Source organism: Suricata suricatta, chromosome 3 (assembly GCF_006229205.1).
Source record: "Suricata suricatta isolate VVHF042 chromosome 3, meerkat_22Aug2017_6uvM2_HiC, whole genome shotgun sequence".
NCBI classification, from domain to species: domain Eukaryota; kingdom Metazoa; phylum Chordata; class Mammalia; order Carnivora; family Herpestidae; genus Suricata; species Suricata suricatta.
This window is the reverse complement of record NC_043702.1, coordinates 13,477,393-13,494,113: the sequence shown is the minus strand read 5'-3', so window position 1 is coordinate 13,494,113 and position 16,721 is coordinate 13,477,393.

Here is a 16,721-nt window from a genome sequence, read left to right as displayed (position 1 = left end):
ACCAGTAACCATAATCTAATCCATGTCTTGAAATCTGGCCAATCAGATTAGCATTACCTCTTTTAAGAGAGGAGTGAGGGAGAAAGTAGAAAGTCGTTTGTATTAGTTATCTATGGCTGCATACATAGCAAATCATCCCCCAGAGTAATGGCTTACAAATAATGAACATTGATTATCTCAGTTTGGGGAGTTAGGAATTCAGAGCTGGCTCAGCTGGACGGTTCTTGCTCTGGGTTGCTCACGAGGTTGCAGTCAAGGCATGGGCTGGGGCTACCCATCTGAAGGCTCAAGGGAGCTTGATGATCTGCTTCCAGAAAGGTTCATTCACATGGCTACTGGCCTCAGTTCTTTCCTACACAGACCTTGCTGTAGGGCTATTAAGTGCCTTAACAATGAGGAAGTTGGCTTCCTTGGAGACTATAATACAGACAGAAAAGCTGAAGCCACAAAGTCTTTTGTGACCTAGATTTGAAAGTGACATACTTTTACTTCTGCCATACTCTATGGTCACAGATTCCAATCCCAGTATGATAGGAGAGGGAACTACACGAGGGTATGAATACCAAGAGGTAAGAATCATTAGGGACTCTCTAGGAAATTACATACCATAACTTTCTTTAACCATTGCTTAGATTTTTTTTTTTTTGTCTGCAGAACTGACTTGGTGTGGTGAATTAGGTTAGAGCAGACCAGGAGAAGTGACAACTGGGACTTGATCATGGACTGTCAAGTTGTGATTGGAGTGAGCTTGTATGCAAGGTGAAGAGAAAATTCAAGTTTGGCAGGAAGAACAAAGTATTTGGAGAAAATGACAGTAGACAACAGCAACAACTATAGAAAATTGTCAACGAGATATAGAGGAGGTTACACAATGCACAAAAGTGTGCCACAAGTGGATTAGAGCCCAGTGATGGGGATTCATGGGCAGGCTATATTTGAAGATTGAGGCAGAAAGACACTGAAATCCAAAAAGTGGAGTATCAAGTTCCAACTCTATTCTTAAGGTATCAGAACAGGACTCTGATCCCAGAGAGAGTTCCATCAAGCCCTTTACTAGTTCTTGGTCATCCTCTATTCCCTTGCCCTCAAAAGTGATTCCAAAGGTCACTGCTCATTTCCATTTCCAAATCACAGAAGACTTCCTGCTTCTTACTTCATTGAGAAATTTTCAAGTCAAGGTTCTTTCTTTATTGGTTCCCTTCCTCCAGCGAAAAGAAGCATGCAAACCTCCCGGATACTAACCAATATATATATTTCCTGTACATCGTAAAACCACTAGGAATTGTCCAACATCTTTACTCCACACAGAAGTCAGAACCCAGCATTTCTCTTCTTCATGCCCATTTACTCTGAGATGAAGCTCGTTTCCTGAAATTTGATATAATAACTCCCAGTGAGGTCACCAATGACATCCTATTTTACTATGCAAGCTGTCTGAGTCCTTTCGTCTAGGGTCTGTCTCTTACACCCAACAGGATATCATAGTCCACACTATCTTTACCAAACTCCTTCAGCCTTTGGCTTTCATTGTATCCCTCCACCCTGGTGCTCTTCCTTCTGAAAAAGCTCATTGATGCTTCTGGATCATTGCTCTTTTCATGCTACAAGTCCCATTTGAGTGATCTGGTACATGATGGAAACTGAGCCTTGCATGCTTATGATGGCCCCCTAGAACTCCCAGGGCAGAAGCTTCAGATTCTGAGAACAATCTGACTTCTATAGCGGGATATCCCCAGACACAGCACCCTTAACTGTCTACAGCATAACAGCAGCATCTTCTCTCTATATGTTTCTCATGCACATTTGCTCTCATTGGTTAGCAGGACCATCCAGCCAAGCTCATACTAGAAAGTCAAGTGTCATCCATGGTAGCTTTCTTTTAGTCCTCCTCTCATCCAGTCAGACATCACACCTATCTGGTTGACTCCTTTGATGTTTCTCTCCATTTTTCATCTCCCTTCCCCTTGCTAGTTCATGCTATCATTAGCTATCTTTTCATTACTAAGGTAGGCTCCTATTTGGTCCCCCTCCTCTTCTCTTTAACCTCCTTGAAACTTTCTTTCACATGGCTGCCAGAGTACTCTATCTACAAACACAAAATTGACCATGTCATGGGTTGAAACCCTTTGATGGTTTCTCCATTGACTTGAATTTGAAGTGAAACTTGTCTCATGTTATATACAAGATGGTCCAGGAATTGGCTCCTGCCTTCCTGCCTTTCTAATTCCCTCTTCTTGCACTTCAAATAATGCTGGATAGCATGTACTTGCATGAGCACACTACTGTTTTCTCCTTCCTTTTCCTTTTGGTAATGTTAAGCCTTCTTCACAAAATACATGTTTCCATTTTTCTTGACTAATCCTTATTCATCTTCTAATTTTCAGGTTAACCTCTTCTGAGGTGATTTTCGTGATGGCCTCTTCCTGCCCTGATTGGGTAACCTCACCCAGAGCTCCCTGATAACCCTCCAGCTTCTGACATTGCATTTGCCCCTGTCTCCCTAGAGGCCTCACAGCTCCACTGTGTCCTCAACACCTTGCCCAGAACTTGTACATCAAATGCCTCATTAACATCTTTGTTGATTAATGGAATCAACTATCAGAGGGCCTTTCCTCTACTTTCCACTACAGTGTCAGAAGAGAGAATGACTTCTATGCCTTAGAGAAACTGACAAAAACTGAAAGTTTTCAGGGACTCAGTCCCAGATCAGCACCTAGATATGCACAGGACATGACCTCACAGGTGCCATAACAGCCAAGGCAAGAAAGAAACATTATGTTTCAAGAAATGGCATCTCCAGGCAGCAACATGCATGTGGTTGCTGCCAGGGCTAAGGTACGCGGGAATCAGGAGGGCTGAGAAAAGCTCACAATAGCCTAGAAGTGAAAACACACCTGGAAAAAAGTATGCATTTCACAACCTTCCTTGCCAAAAGGCCTGGTAACATGAGTAAATTTTGGTCAGCAGGATTTTAGTGTGTTCACTTCATGTAAAGTGTCCTGGAATGGAGTGTGCACTCTTCCCTTTACCTCCTTTCTTCTGACTGGAACGTGGACATGTTGACTGGAACTCGGGCCATCATCTCAGACCATAAGCTTACCCTGAATCGCGGTCACTGAAGGAAGAGCAAGGATACAGAAAGTAAGGGTCAGTAACACTTACAACTCCACACTGGTCTTGGCACACCTATTTCAGACTTTCATATATGAGAAAAATATAGTCCTACCTTGTTTATACTATGTTTTTGGTCATATGTAGCCAAGCCTAATCATAAGAAATGCAGGCAGTGTATACAATATTCCCCACAAGTTCTGAGATTCTTGGTATCTTAACTACATTCCTGGACTTGACAATGTAACATTTTTAGTTATTCAAGATTTTAATCACTTAAGATTTGTGGAATAAGAGGTATCAAAACAGGCATTTATTTTCAGATAAATATCATAGGAAAACTCTGGCATTTGAAGAAAAATAATGCTGGTGAATGCTCTCATGGCTTCTGATGGGGTACGCTGGCCAACACTCTTTACCCCACATATTTAACTCAGTCTGGTGTGACCTAGAGGCAAAACTGACCAATGAGGAGACAGGAATGGCGTTTTTGAGGCTGACAGTTCAGTTTTGGGGTAAGGAGTTTCCTGGAATACTCAAGGATCCCCGAAGACCCTCCGGACCATAACAATCCACCTCCTGAATCCATTTTACCACTCAGAGATGTGTCTGGATTAACAAGCACTCCCTGAAAAGTTACAAATGCATCCACATTCATACATTAGCAATGATTGCTTTAATCAGAGCAATAATTAGCAGTGGCTAGTTTCAAAGGAATAGAGTTTGTGAGAAGACAGTAGTGGGGAGATGATTTGGTTCATTTGGCAGAAGACAGGCTTGAATGAGATTTGACAGTTCAGAGTCTGCAAAACTGGACAGAGAAGAGTATGGGAGTGCTGGGAAAGACTTGGTCACATTCCCAGTTTTGGCTCAGGGCTCCCTCAGGGCCCATGTGTATCGCAAATCACCTCAACATTGCCCTAGCATGTCTTTGGTGCCTGGAATGCTACAGCTGCCATGTCAAGGACGTGGTTGGAGGCTGTAAGTTGTGGCCTGCTCTGGGTTGGCCTGGGCCCATTAGCTGATGGTGGCAGCCACTTAGCCCTGCTGATGAGGAAACTGAGACTCAGTTAATTTAGGTAATTCACAAGGGTCACAAATGGCCAGTCTGACCCCACTTGGAATGACTCCCCAAATGCAGATATCCTTAGCGCCAAGGGTCTTCCCATCCAGTTTCCCCTCATTCTTTCCAGTGGCTAGTAGAAAATAAGAAGAAGCAGGGGATAAGAAGTACTAGCTTTCTGTTGCGCAAGAACACAGAATCTGACACTCAGATTCCTCTGACCACTTGATCTCTGCCCCCTGATCCCCTCACCTCTCCTTCTTCCATCTTTTTTATTGTTCTTGGAAATTTTCAGTGTTTTCCAAATCTGGCTTTCTGGGAAATTTTTGAAAATATGGTTTCTAGGCCCAAACCCAGGAGATTCTAATTCTGACAGCTTTAGTGATTGTGATCTGCAGCCCAGGCTGAGGATAAAAAGGGGCTGGCGAAGGGAGAAACTTCAGAAATCTCCTTCTCAGATTCAAAGACCTCAAGTGAGCACAAATCTCTTATGATCCAAAAAACCACCACCCTTGGTAAAGCCAATGAACAAGTTGAGAGAAACCTCATCCTCTGATGGCTAACGATGAAAATGTAATTACTTCAGTAGACTAGGAAACAAGATGAAAACCAACTTTCCTTAAAATGCTTCCTAGGTTTCTATCAAAAGTTTATTTCCTTTAAATAACAGGGAAGCAATCAGAGCAGGTAAAGTCTGTCTTGGTTTTCCTTCATCTTTGCTTTCTTCTGAAAGTTTGCCCGTCTCTCATCTGGTCCCACAGATGCTCCACTCTTGTGTACCCCTTCTGAGCCTGATGCTTTACAGACAATGGGTCTTCCTCCTCTCTCCACCTTCTTCACCCCAGGCTCAACTCAAATTCAAATATCCTCTAGTTCACTCAAGGCCAAGCAAGCAGTCACTTGCAAAGCAGGCTAATAAATGGATGCCCTTTGTAGTCCTGGTGACTTCATACATTCCCTGGAGAGTGCCACACTTCCTGAGCTCTTTGTCACCCATTCTGCTTCCTTCTAGGGTTGGTTGATGATCTTAGTAAAAAGCCATATGCTAAGAAACTTAGTAATTCCCTTAAGAAGAATCAAGAATTGATTGACAAAAGACTACAACCCAGGAAGCTTGGTATTTTTAAAGTCTAATTTTTGGTGAATAAAGATGAAAGTGTAGATGAGGACAAGTCAGTTTTTCAGTGTCACCTTGAATTTATCCCCTCAAAGTACTTTTGAATAAAGTAATTGCATATTGTGCTCTGTTCAAGCAAAGTGGCAGTCTTCTGGTCTTGCGTGAACATTCGCAGATGGTAGAAAGCAGAGCAGAATGGCCTGATCATTCCTTTTCAGAGAGGAGAGATGTGACATGGGTCATTTGAAGTCAAATTCTACTTAATTTAAAGACACAATGATTTGGGGGTACAGAGAGGTTTGTTTTATGATCACAGAATTTTAGGGTCAGGAGGGGTTTTTCAGGGTGTTGTAGTTTTCTTTGACTGATAGCAAAATTAGTTTGCCATATCTGAGCATGCCTGCCAGCTCACAGAAGGAGATAATTCTGATGATTGCTATGTGTTAAGTGTTGAGGAGAGGAATTAAATACCTTGAAAGCAATGGAGAAGAGCTGGTCCTGCGTGTCCTCCAGAACCTGCTTCGTGTGCCCTTCGGTAATTGACAAAATTGAACTAATTTTTGATGGCCAAGGATTCTACTGATATTTCCACAGTTATTCATCACTTGGGATACACCCCTCCCTTAGATGAAGATCAGACTTACAAGATGGTCTGTTATACCCATGACATGGTAAGCAACGTCAATTAGAAGGCCCCAGAATACCCATCCTGCCAGAGAAATGCAGGCATCACAAGTTAACACACATTGTTGGGTAAGGTCTCTTCATGAATATGAGGCAACAGTGAGATGCTCTTTCAATTCTTTCCCTACAGGGTTCCTCAATCCTTGTATGTCCTCAGCCTTTTCTCTGTTGGCTATTGCGACCTCAACATCACATAATACTCCAAAGACCTCTGGCAACTCATTTGTCCTCTGTCTCAACTTCAACTACCCCATGTACTCTTTGAAAGGTGTGAAAGTCAATCAGAGCAAGAGATTATTTTCTCTCATGTATTACTTTTTTTTATCAGATAAACAAGCAATCTTTTCCCTTTATACCATGTATCTCAAAATATGTTCACACTCAGTAGCCCTTTTCCTCTTTCTGTCATGAGCAGGCATGAAGAGGGTGAAAGCATGAAGAGGTTTCTTGGGTGCCTATAGCATGATGACCCCCACTAACCTCCAGGTCCTCACAACTTCTTTACCACCATCTGCCAGGAGGCCCGTGGGACAAATCCCATCAGCCACCATTCGGAAGCTAGGACCCTCACCAAGATGCTCCCCTATTTTCCAGATTCTTACCCACATACAGAACTATACATCCTCCATATGGTTTCATGTCCCACTTTCTCCTACAAAGTAAAGCCTACCCATGAGACCCCCTGGAACTTACTTCCCTTGCCCTTTTGCTTTCTCTGAATCCTGGATGCATTCAAGGGCATTGCATGCCCTGAGGCTCTCTCGGGTGGTGGCTGTTCTAGTTCACTCAGCATTTCATACCGGTGGGCCTGGAGTGGGGGACAGATGTCCTTGTTTCCATTATCCCTTTCCCAAACCATCCTCTTACTTCTTCCCTCTACTGCTCCTCCCATTTGTAAGACTCGTATCATCAGACTCAATCACTTGCTACTCCCTCTTTTTTGCAGCCATCTATAAACCCCAGAGTTGCTCACACTTGTTTCTACAAGAGTTTAGCTTCTAGATTACTGTCACTCTCCAATGCCACATTTATCATGATACTTGAGGAATTTTTTTTTACCTACTTAGATAATTCTAATCCCTAAACTCTGAGATCCTTGGTCTCTTCTCAAATGACTATCTCTTACTACACCTTGTGCACAAATCTTGTGGTCTTAGCCTTATTACATGGTCATGGACACTTACTGCACAATCCCATGTGACCAGCCTTTGCTGACCACATTCTCTTAGCTTTGAGCCCAATCCTTTGAATATCTCGGCTTCCACCATTCTTCAGTTCTATTGGGACTGTAGTAGATCCCAATTGCTGCTGTCATAAATTACCACACATTTAGTGACTTAAAACAAAACAAATGTATTACTTTGCAGTTCTGGAGCATGGAAATCAGAAATAAGTTTCACTGAGTTAAAGTTACAGTGTCATCAGAACTGATTCCTTTCAGAGGCTCTGAGGGGAGAAACTATTTCCATAACCTTTCAAGTGTCTAGTGGCCACCTTCCTCTCTGGCACTAACACTCCTGCCTCCTTCTAATAAGGACTCTGTGATGACATTGTGTACACCAGGGTACTCCAGGATAATCTCCCCGACTCAAGATACTTAACCACATTGACAAAGTCCTTTTTTCCATAGAAGATAACATTCACAAGGGTCTGAAGTTAGGACAAGGCCATCTTTGGTGGGTGGGCATCATTTAGCTTACCACAGGGACCTATAATTCAATAGTTCTGCCTCCTTTTACTCATTCTCCTGCTTCCTTATCCCTCTCTTACCCTGCTTAGATTCCATAGCAAACATCATGACCAGTCCCCTGTATGTATCCTGGACTCCCTGTGTCTCTCTTTTCCCCTTGTACTTGTCTGAAAACTTTCAATTTGGCTAAATGTAACTCTCTGATTTTTTAGAGCCAAAAGCTGATGATTTTTAAACTCTTAGTCACTAGTTTCATAGGACCAAAGCCAGCCTACTATACTTACCTGGTCTGTTCACTTACCCTCATTCCTAGATGATTATTACATTCCCATCTCTTCCTTTTTGGCTGATATCCTTGCTTCTTATTTCACTGAGAGAAGGAAGAAATCAGGAGTCTCCCACCAGTCAGCGACCAACTGGCCTCTCTCTGTGTGCATAGAAAACACTTTTCTTTCTCTCCAGTACTATGGAAGGAGGACATTGTTCTTGCAGAAGACCAAACCCACTCCTCCTACTATTTCTTGGGTCCCACCATTCTCTTCAGGACATTGCACTAGGATTATTCTCTCTCTGGAATACAATTTTATCTCTCCTGTGCAACATTGTCCTGCCTGTCAATATTCAATACTACAATATTTCTCACCTTAAAACAAAACAGTATTGTTTTGACCCCTTTCTCTATACATCACCATTTCTATGTTCTCTCTATAGCAAAACCCATTGAAAGATTTGTCTACACCAACTTTCTCTGCTTCCTCTCCTTCAGAGCTGCCCTGATCACTTCTGGTGTGAGTTTTAAAGAGCTTTGTCAAAACAATGCAAATGAATTATCTCAGTTTCTGTAGGTCAGAAATTCAGGCACAGCATGGCTGGGTTTTCTGCTCTGAGGGTCACTGGGATGAAATCTAGGTGTTGGCCAGGACTGCAGTCCTCTTCCAAGCTCACTGACTGTTGGGAGAATCTAGATTTTTGTTGTCACAGGACTTAGATCCTGTTATTCTTCTAGCCATTGTATGGGGACATCTCTCAGCTCATTGAGGCACCTACAGTTTCTTCTTTGTGGCCCCCATAAGCAGGAGAGTTGGAGTGTGTCCCTCTGATAACTTCTTTTCCAATTAATGGGAGAAAACTACTTTTAAAGGGCTCAAGTGATTAAGCAAGATTCACTCAAATAATCTCCCTAATGTGAGGACTTACTTACATCTGCAAATTTCACAGCAATACCTTAGTCCTTAGTGCTTATATTAGTGTTTGAGTGAATAACTAGGAGAACATGTGTGTACCCAGGGCCAGAATTTTTGGGGTGATTTTAGAATTCTGTCTACTCAAGACAGACAAATTAGAAAAAAATCATTGTTTCTATTGGGCTAGTATATCCTATCCAGGGGGAGGAGTGACCAGTAGAGCTCCAGCTGGAAAGATTTGACCTTCATTTGCCCCAACAGGACTACTGCCGCTATCTTGAGTGTAACTTGCCCCAAACCAAACTCATGCATCACCCCATGACAAAAATCAACTATGAAAACAACTAAAAGAACCTATTCTTGAAATGTTCTTTTTAAATAAATGACATCTTTGTAGGCCAAATGCCTCAAAATCATCCCTGAGTGGGCTCTCATGTCATTTTCCTATCTAATATATAAGCAAATCTCATGGACTCTACCTTCAGAAATAGATTGAGACTCTAACCATTTCTACCCCGGACCCATGGCACTGCCATCTTAGCCTTGATTACTGCACAAGACTTCTAAAAGGTCTTCTTGTTCTACTCATGCCTCTCTATGGTCCTTTTCCCTCACAGCAAACAGAGTTCACCCTTTAATAAAAGTACATCGCATCTACTGAAGGCCTGTAATAGCTTCCTACTCAAAGGAAATGCCAAAATCCTTACAAAGGCCTCCATGGCCCTAGATTTCTGTAACCTCATTGCCAGCCATTCCTTCCCCCACTCCTTCTACTCTGCTCCTCCTGGCCTTGTGCTCTTCTCAAACCCTGCAGCTTCCATCTTTCTCTAGGATCTTTATTCCTGTGGATGCCCCTGCCTTAACCATCTGTCCTGCCAGATTACTGTGTAGCATACTCTCTCTCTTCAGGTCCTTGATCAAAAGTTACCCTCTCTGTCACCTATCCTTCATCTTCTTTTTTCTTGATCACCATCGGATACATAGCATTTTGTTTGTCTGGTTTGTATCCTCTACCCATCCAGCTACCTGAGCTACGTTCATGAGGGTAGAGAGCTATGTTTTGTTCATTGATAGGTCCTTAGTGATTTAACAGAGTAGGTGCTCAATAAACATTTGTTGCAGAGCCCCTGGGTGGCTCAGTCAGTTGAGCATCCAACTTCGGCTCAAGTCATGATCTCCTGGTTCATGAGTTTGAGCCCCGTGTCAGGCTCTATGCTGACAGCCTGGCGCCCACTTCTGAGTCTGTGTCTCCCTCTCTCTCTGCCCCTCTGCCACTCGTACTCTATCTTTCTCAAAAACTAAATAAACATTAAAAAATTTTTAAAAATAAAAATAAAAATAAATGTTGCATAAGTAAATACATTTTAATCTTATCACAACTATTTTGAAATTATGCAAATAAAGAAATTTATCATTAGCATAGGGTTGCCATATCATTCTAACAAAAACACTAGATGGAAATAATTTATCAGGTAAAAATTATTTGTATTACAAAACATTTAATAATGATAGTCTGCATTTTATTCTTTCTTACCAAATAAGTAAAAGTATTTTGAAAACCTCCACCAAACCAACTTTTCGTTTTTACTGACTCAGAACTGGTTCTGTTATAGCCATTATACCAAGATTACTCATAGCACAAAAAATTATTTTCAATCTGGTATTTAGTACAGAAGGTGGAGAAATTATCAAACTCGTTTTTACACAGAGCAGGTTCCCTTTGGAAAACACGTTTTCCACTTAACAAAAAATGACGTTTTTGCAAGAAATTTGAACATCATGTTCCTGATACCAATTCTTCTCCTAAGGAGAATTTGGAGGAGTCTCCTTCTTCATGTTGAAAACCTCCAGATTTGAATTACTCATCAAAAGATTGATCACGATTAGCCAAAATGCAAAAGACTCAGAGCATGAAATCATGAATTCTAACTACTCCTTCTAGAATTTGGGACTCCTTAAATTCACATCGGTGTCTTGGCAGTCAATTTATGATATGCATACACAAGAGCTCATTTTTCTGCAATTTGAATATGGCCTTCATGCCAAAAAATTGTAGCATCAAGATTTGAAAGGCACTTTGGAACTAAATTAAATCTGTAAAATTCATGGTTCAAGCTTAATGAAGTTACCAGAAGTGTCTTGCCTTTAAAAAGTTTGGCAATAAGTAATTTTAAAATTTCTCATGTCCTGTGATCTATAAGTTTCACTTCTAGAACTTTACCTTAAGGAAACAGTTCTGTAAATAGAGTTTAAATGGAAAGTGGACAGGCTGTGTAAACAGGGTTCTGGCACCAACAATAATACCATTTGCCCTTGTACAGCCTCCTGTGTCTCTGTTTTCTCCTATGTAAAGTGAAAACAACATCTTCCATCTTCTAGGATTGTTGTGAGAATTTGAGTGGTTGGAAATATAGTCCCTCAGGCAGGTGGATATGTGGTATATACACAAATGGAATATTATTCAATAAAGTAAAAGAATGAAGTATTGATACATGCTACCGCACGGATGAGTTTTAAAACATCATGCTAAGTGACAGACACGGCATTACGTATTTACGATTCCATTTATATGAAACATCTAGAATGGATAAATCTACAGAGATGGGAAGCAGGTTAGCAGTTGTCATAGACTGAGAGGAGAAAAGAATGGGGAATGATTGTTCAATGGGTAGGGGATTGCCTTTTGGGGTTTCAAAAAGATTCTAGAACTGGACAGCAGTCGTGTTTGCACAACATTATGAATGTGCTTCAGGCCACTGAGTCATACGTACACTTTAAGATGCTACATTGGTAAATTTTATGTTATGTATATTTTACCACAGTAAGAAAAATGTGATCCTCCCCAAAAAAATAAATTGCAAAATTGTGTTTACAGTAAAATTGTATTTATAGTCCTCTGTACCTACACACACACACACACACACACACACACACACACACACACACAGAGGAATTTATACAACAAAATATTAGTGGTGGTTACTTCTGACATCACAGTTTTTAAAAAAGTAATCTGTGGTAGGGGCATGTGTGTGGCTCAGTTGGTTAAGCGTCCCACTTTGGCTCAGATCATGATCTCATGGTTTGTGGGTTCGTGCCCCATGTCAGGCTCTGTGCCGACAGTTCAGAGCCTGGAGCCTGCTTCGGATTCTGGGTCTCCTTCTCTTTCTACCCCTTGCCTGGTTGCGCTCTGTCTCTCCCTCTCAAAAATACAATAAAATCATTAAAAAAAGGAATCTGTAGTTTTTTTCATTAAAAATTTTTTTTAAATTAATTTTTAAAAAGAAATATGTATCACGCTTATTAAAAGAAATGACATTTAAGGGGAAGGAGGTGGGGGAATTGGTTCAATAGGCGATGGAGATTAAGAAGGACACTTGTGATGAGTTCAGGGTGACGCATGGAAGTGTGGAATTACTCTCTTGTACACCTGAAATGAATGTAACACCGTATTTTAATTAACTGGACTTAAAGTAAACACTTAAAATTTTTTAAAAAGAAAGGAAGTCTAAGAACAAGGAATTAAGGAAATAAAAGTGCTGAATAAACAAGATGAAAGCCAACCGAAAATTGACTTGCAATGTATGTTTAAAAAATAAAAGTGCTCAGCATTATTCATAATTGCTACCTGCCTGATCACAGCTCTGAACTGCACATGGCTGCATAGAGCCATGCTGCCTTGTGCACCAGAATTTATAAGGAATCAAGTCCCGTACTTAACATCTAATTTCCAAATCAGCAGAGTGGGCATAAGCCTAGAGAGGAAGCAGGAATAATTGCACCTAAATCACAGCGCTACAAGAGAGCTGTAACACTTCCCACTGCAGTCTACATAACTATAGAAAACCTCATTAATAAAAGCTCCCTGTCCCCCCTCCCTCCAACAGAGGGCTCAGCTACCAGACGGTGAGATTCCAAACAAGATATTTGGCAACTCTACTTATAATTGCCTTTATTTCTCTCAATAGCTCCACGAGAAAGAGATCATTATTTGTATTGACACACCATAAAATCTGGACTCAGGGTGAGTGACTTCTTTTGGTTCAGAGTGCTAGCAAATGGTGGACCCAGAATTCAGACCAGCCTCCTGGGAGCCTGAAGCTCGTTCTGTGCTCACAGTGACATGCAGCCTCTTATCATCTGATGGGTGGGGAAGCAGGTATGCAAAGAGGTAAGGTGACTGGGCTGAGGTCATGGCAAATGTGTGTTGGCCTTGGGATTTGATGCCAAGTTTCCTAGTTGAGTGAATTTGCATAAAACTCATCTGCTCCCCGCCACCCCCTGGGCATTTCTCAAGGATACTGACTATATAGACTCCATTGCTTCAAGAAGGGCCTCAAGAGGACCACGATACAACACAACCTCAAAGAACTGGGAAAAGATAACTGGTACTTTAGAATAAGTGTATCTTGAGGCACCTGGGTGGCTCAGTCAGTTAAGCGGCTGACTTCGACTCAGGAAGTGGTCTCATAGTCTGAGGGTTCAAGCCCCGTGTAGTGCTCTGTGCTGACAGCTCAGAGCCTGGAACCTGCTTCGGATTCTGTGTCTCCCTCTCTCTCTGTCTCTCCCCCACTCATGCTCTGTCTCTCTCTTTCGCTCTCTCAAAAATAAATAAATATTTTTTAAAAATTAAAATAAGTGTATCCCACATGCCAAGAAAATAATGGTTCAACTAGGAATAAAGTTCTGACGTGAAGTTATAAAATGTTCCAAGTTGAAGCAGATGCAAATATTTTATTTTAAATGGCACGATGATGTGGGGATAACCCCAATAGGAGACTACGTTAAAATGTGAGCTGTTGTACAACATGAATGAGTCCTTTTAAAGGCAGAACAAGACACAACTTGGTATGAACCTGTAGGCAGAGGCCACCACCAGCCGGGAGAGCCATCCAGAGGCTTTGTTCTGAGGATGTAATCCATGTGTGAGCAGATTTCAAGATTTGAACCACATCCCAGTGGCCGCCACGGTTGCCGAGAGGTGACGCTTACCTAGATCGTGTTCTGTAAATACATTGATAGGAATGTGTGCAGTGTGGAAGGTTTTGGCCTAAAAGAGAAAACACAAGTCATTTTTTCTTCATTTGCAACATTTCTACCACAGCACATTAGTCACCCGGACGAATCTCCACTGGGTTCTATTTCGCACACTCCCTCATACTTCTGAGCACCGTTCACTTCCTGCCTGGAGCCCATCCGGGGGCTCTTCAAAGTCACATGTCAGCCAGGTGGCCTTCTTCACCTCATTGCCTTATTGCGGGCATTGGCACTAAAATTACATTCCGTTCCCAAGTCTCTGACCATATCGCCCCTTCTTTAAATATCCGACCTGCTCTTTTTCTTCAGGACATTCTAAATACATTCAAATTCAGGGACTTGACCTCCCAGTTCTTCCATGTGTGACTTTCCTGCTTCTGCCGGCCTGCGCGTCCCGGTCCTGCTTCATCTCACACCCCCCTTTCCCTTTTGGTCTGTCTCTCCCTCGGCTCCTTCTCCACTGCCCTTGTAGTTTTGTTCTCCGGCTTTCTCATGTGCTTCCAGTCATGACAGCCCTTATGGCAGAAACTTTCCATCTCAGATGCCAGTCTCGCTCTCAATCCTACACTTTCAATTTCTGTAATGCTCACTTCCTTTGTGAGGCCTTCCCATGCGCCTCCCTCCTGGTGCACCTTCACCTTAGAACCTACTTGGGCTCTATTCTCTTATCTCTAGCCTATTCGAGAAAAGACCAGGATTCGGTTAACTAAGGGGGCTCCACACTGAGATGAATAACTTGAACACACTTCCGACCAGGAGAAGATAAGCCAGAGAAGCATTGGCTTTGCCATTCGTTTATTCATTCACTCATTCATTCATTCATTCATTCATTTTTCAAAACTTTTGTTGAAAGCTTATTATACATCAGACACTATGCTGGGTAGTTTCTGTGTGTGTGTGTGTGTGTGTGTGTGTGTGTGAGAGAGAGAGAGAGAGAGAGAGAGAGAGAAAGAGAGAGAGAGAGAGATTATGTTTAGGGGTATGTCATAAAGAGCCATGGCAGAAATTCTCAAACTTTCTTGTTTATGGTGCCCTTAATGTTTCAGTAATATTTTCATAACATCCCCAGGCTTGCAAAAGTAATAACTAATAGCCCTTTGCTTAATTAATAGATCAAAAACAACCTAATAAATACTTATAGGTTAATGATTTAGTAGCCATTTGATCTACAAATAAGTTGAGAGAAAAAGAATACTTTGATTTCATTTCTAAATAACCATAATTACTTATTAATGAGATGTGGGTGCCTGTTGGGCACTGCATAAATTCTCAATCCTTGGAATCCTATGGGACACCTTTCTCCTTTAAATAATTCTTAAGCCTCTGTCTCATCAGGGATTATTTTAGGTTAAGTCTGCAAACCGGAAGCAGTCCTGCTGTAGCTGCTATGCCAGGTGTTCAAAATGGTTGGTCTTGGTTCATGGAGGACTCTCTGGCCCGTGGGCTAATGGTCACATGGCTCCAAACAGGCGCTGACCTCCCTATTAATAGTACCCAGACCTAAGAAATCTTGCGCAAGACCTTTGCCACACAAAGATAAAGGCACAGTGCCAAGAGAGAAACCTGCCATCTTAGTTGATGTCAATCACAGATCCCACTGAAAGCAGTCATGGAGCGCCATGATGGCTGATAGGAAACAATTGGAAAGAGTTTTCAGCTCTAGGAGAAAAGTGTTAACAAATGGAATGCACCCTTAAATTGAAGAAATCTATATGCCTTCAACACCCCCCCCCAGTTTCTTTATCTAATGGAACCGGTTTTGACTTCAGGCTTTACAAATTCTCCAACTAATCCCCAAAGGCTTACTGACAGAAAATAATAAGAGTTAAGCCAACCCAGCTGCTGTGGAATGTTCTCCAAGTAACGGGCATTCATGGAGCTAAGTGTTTTACATGGCTTATCTCAGAGACAGCTACTGTCACTATCAGTCTCATTTTATGGATGAAGTGGAAATAATTTGCCCACAGTCCTACAGCTAGCATAGAGCAATGTTGGGTTTAAAACCAGCTCATCTTGACTCCAGAATTAGTATTCTTAGCCAGACACTACTGTGCCCTTGGGCACCTGCCTGCCCAGCTGTCAAGAAGTCTCTGTGTTCCACCAATGCTGTGAATATGGGGACTATGAGCTTGAGCATAAAAATCTCCATTTTATGGCTGAGAAAACTGGTGCTCAGGTATATTCTTTGAGTCGTATGTTTTGGAGACAGGATTTAGACCGTGGCTCCGCACGGATCCAGAGCTTTTTACGAACCAGCGAAGCTAGAGGAAATCTTTAGAAACACGACCCATCACTTATCGAGCTCTTCTTGACACTTTGAACTCTTTCAAGAACTCAATATTTTGGACTTTTCAGTCTGGTGGAAACCAGGTTTTATTTAGTCCTTTTTCAAATCTGAACTTAGATTAGCATTAGGAGCTGGTTGGATCTAGAAGAGGAAGATGAGGGCGCCAAGGTCAATTGCATGCGCCATAGTTTTTAGGGAGCTAATGAGTTTGCATCCCCTTTCCTAAAAGATATCACCTCCCTACTTCCTGCTGAGAGGGAATGGGAAAATGCAAAAACCCAATATTAACGTGACTCACTGAGAACCATGTTGAGGTCACCTTTGACTATAAAACTGTAACAGACAATAATTCCATTAAGTGGACAAACTTTGGAGTGTCAAAGAGCTGGGAAGTAACCTCCTACTAAACCTTCAACCTGAATTGGGAATAAGAGCTGCCATTTTGTACAACATAGCCCTGCCCTCTTTGGCAGTTGATTAGACAAAGGGGGGTGGGGCACAGGACTGGGCCCGTTAGATTTTCTTCTTTGGGAATTTGTGATCGGGAC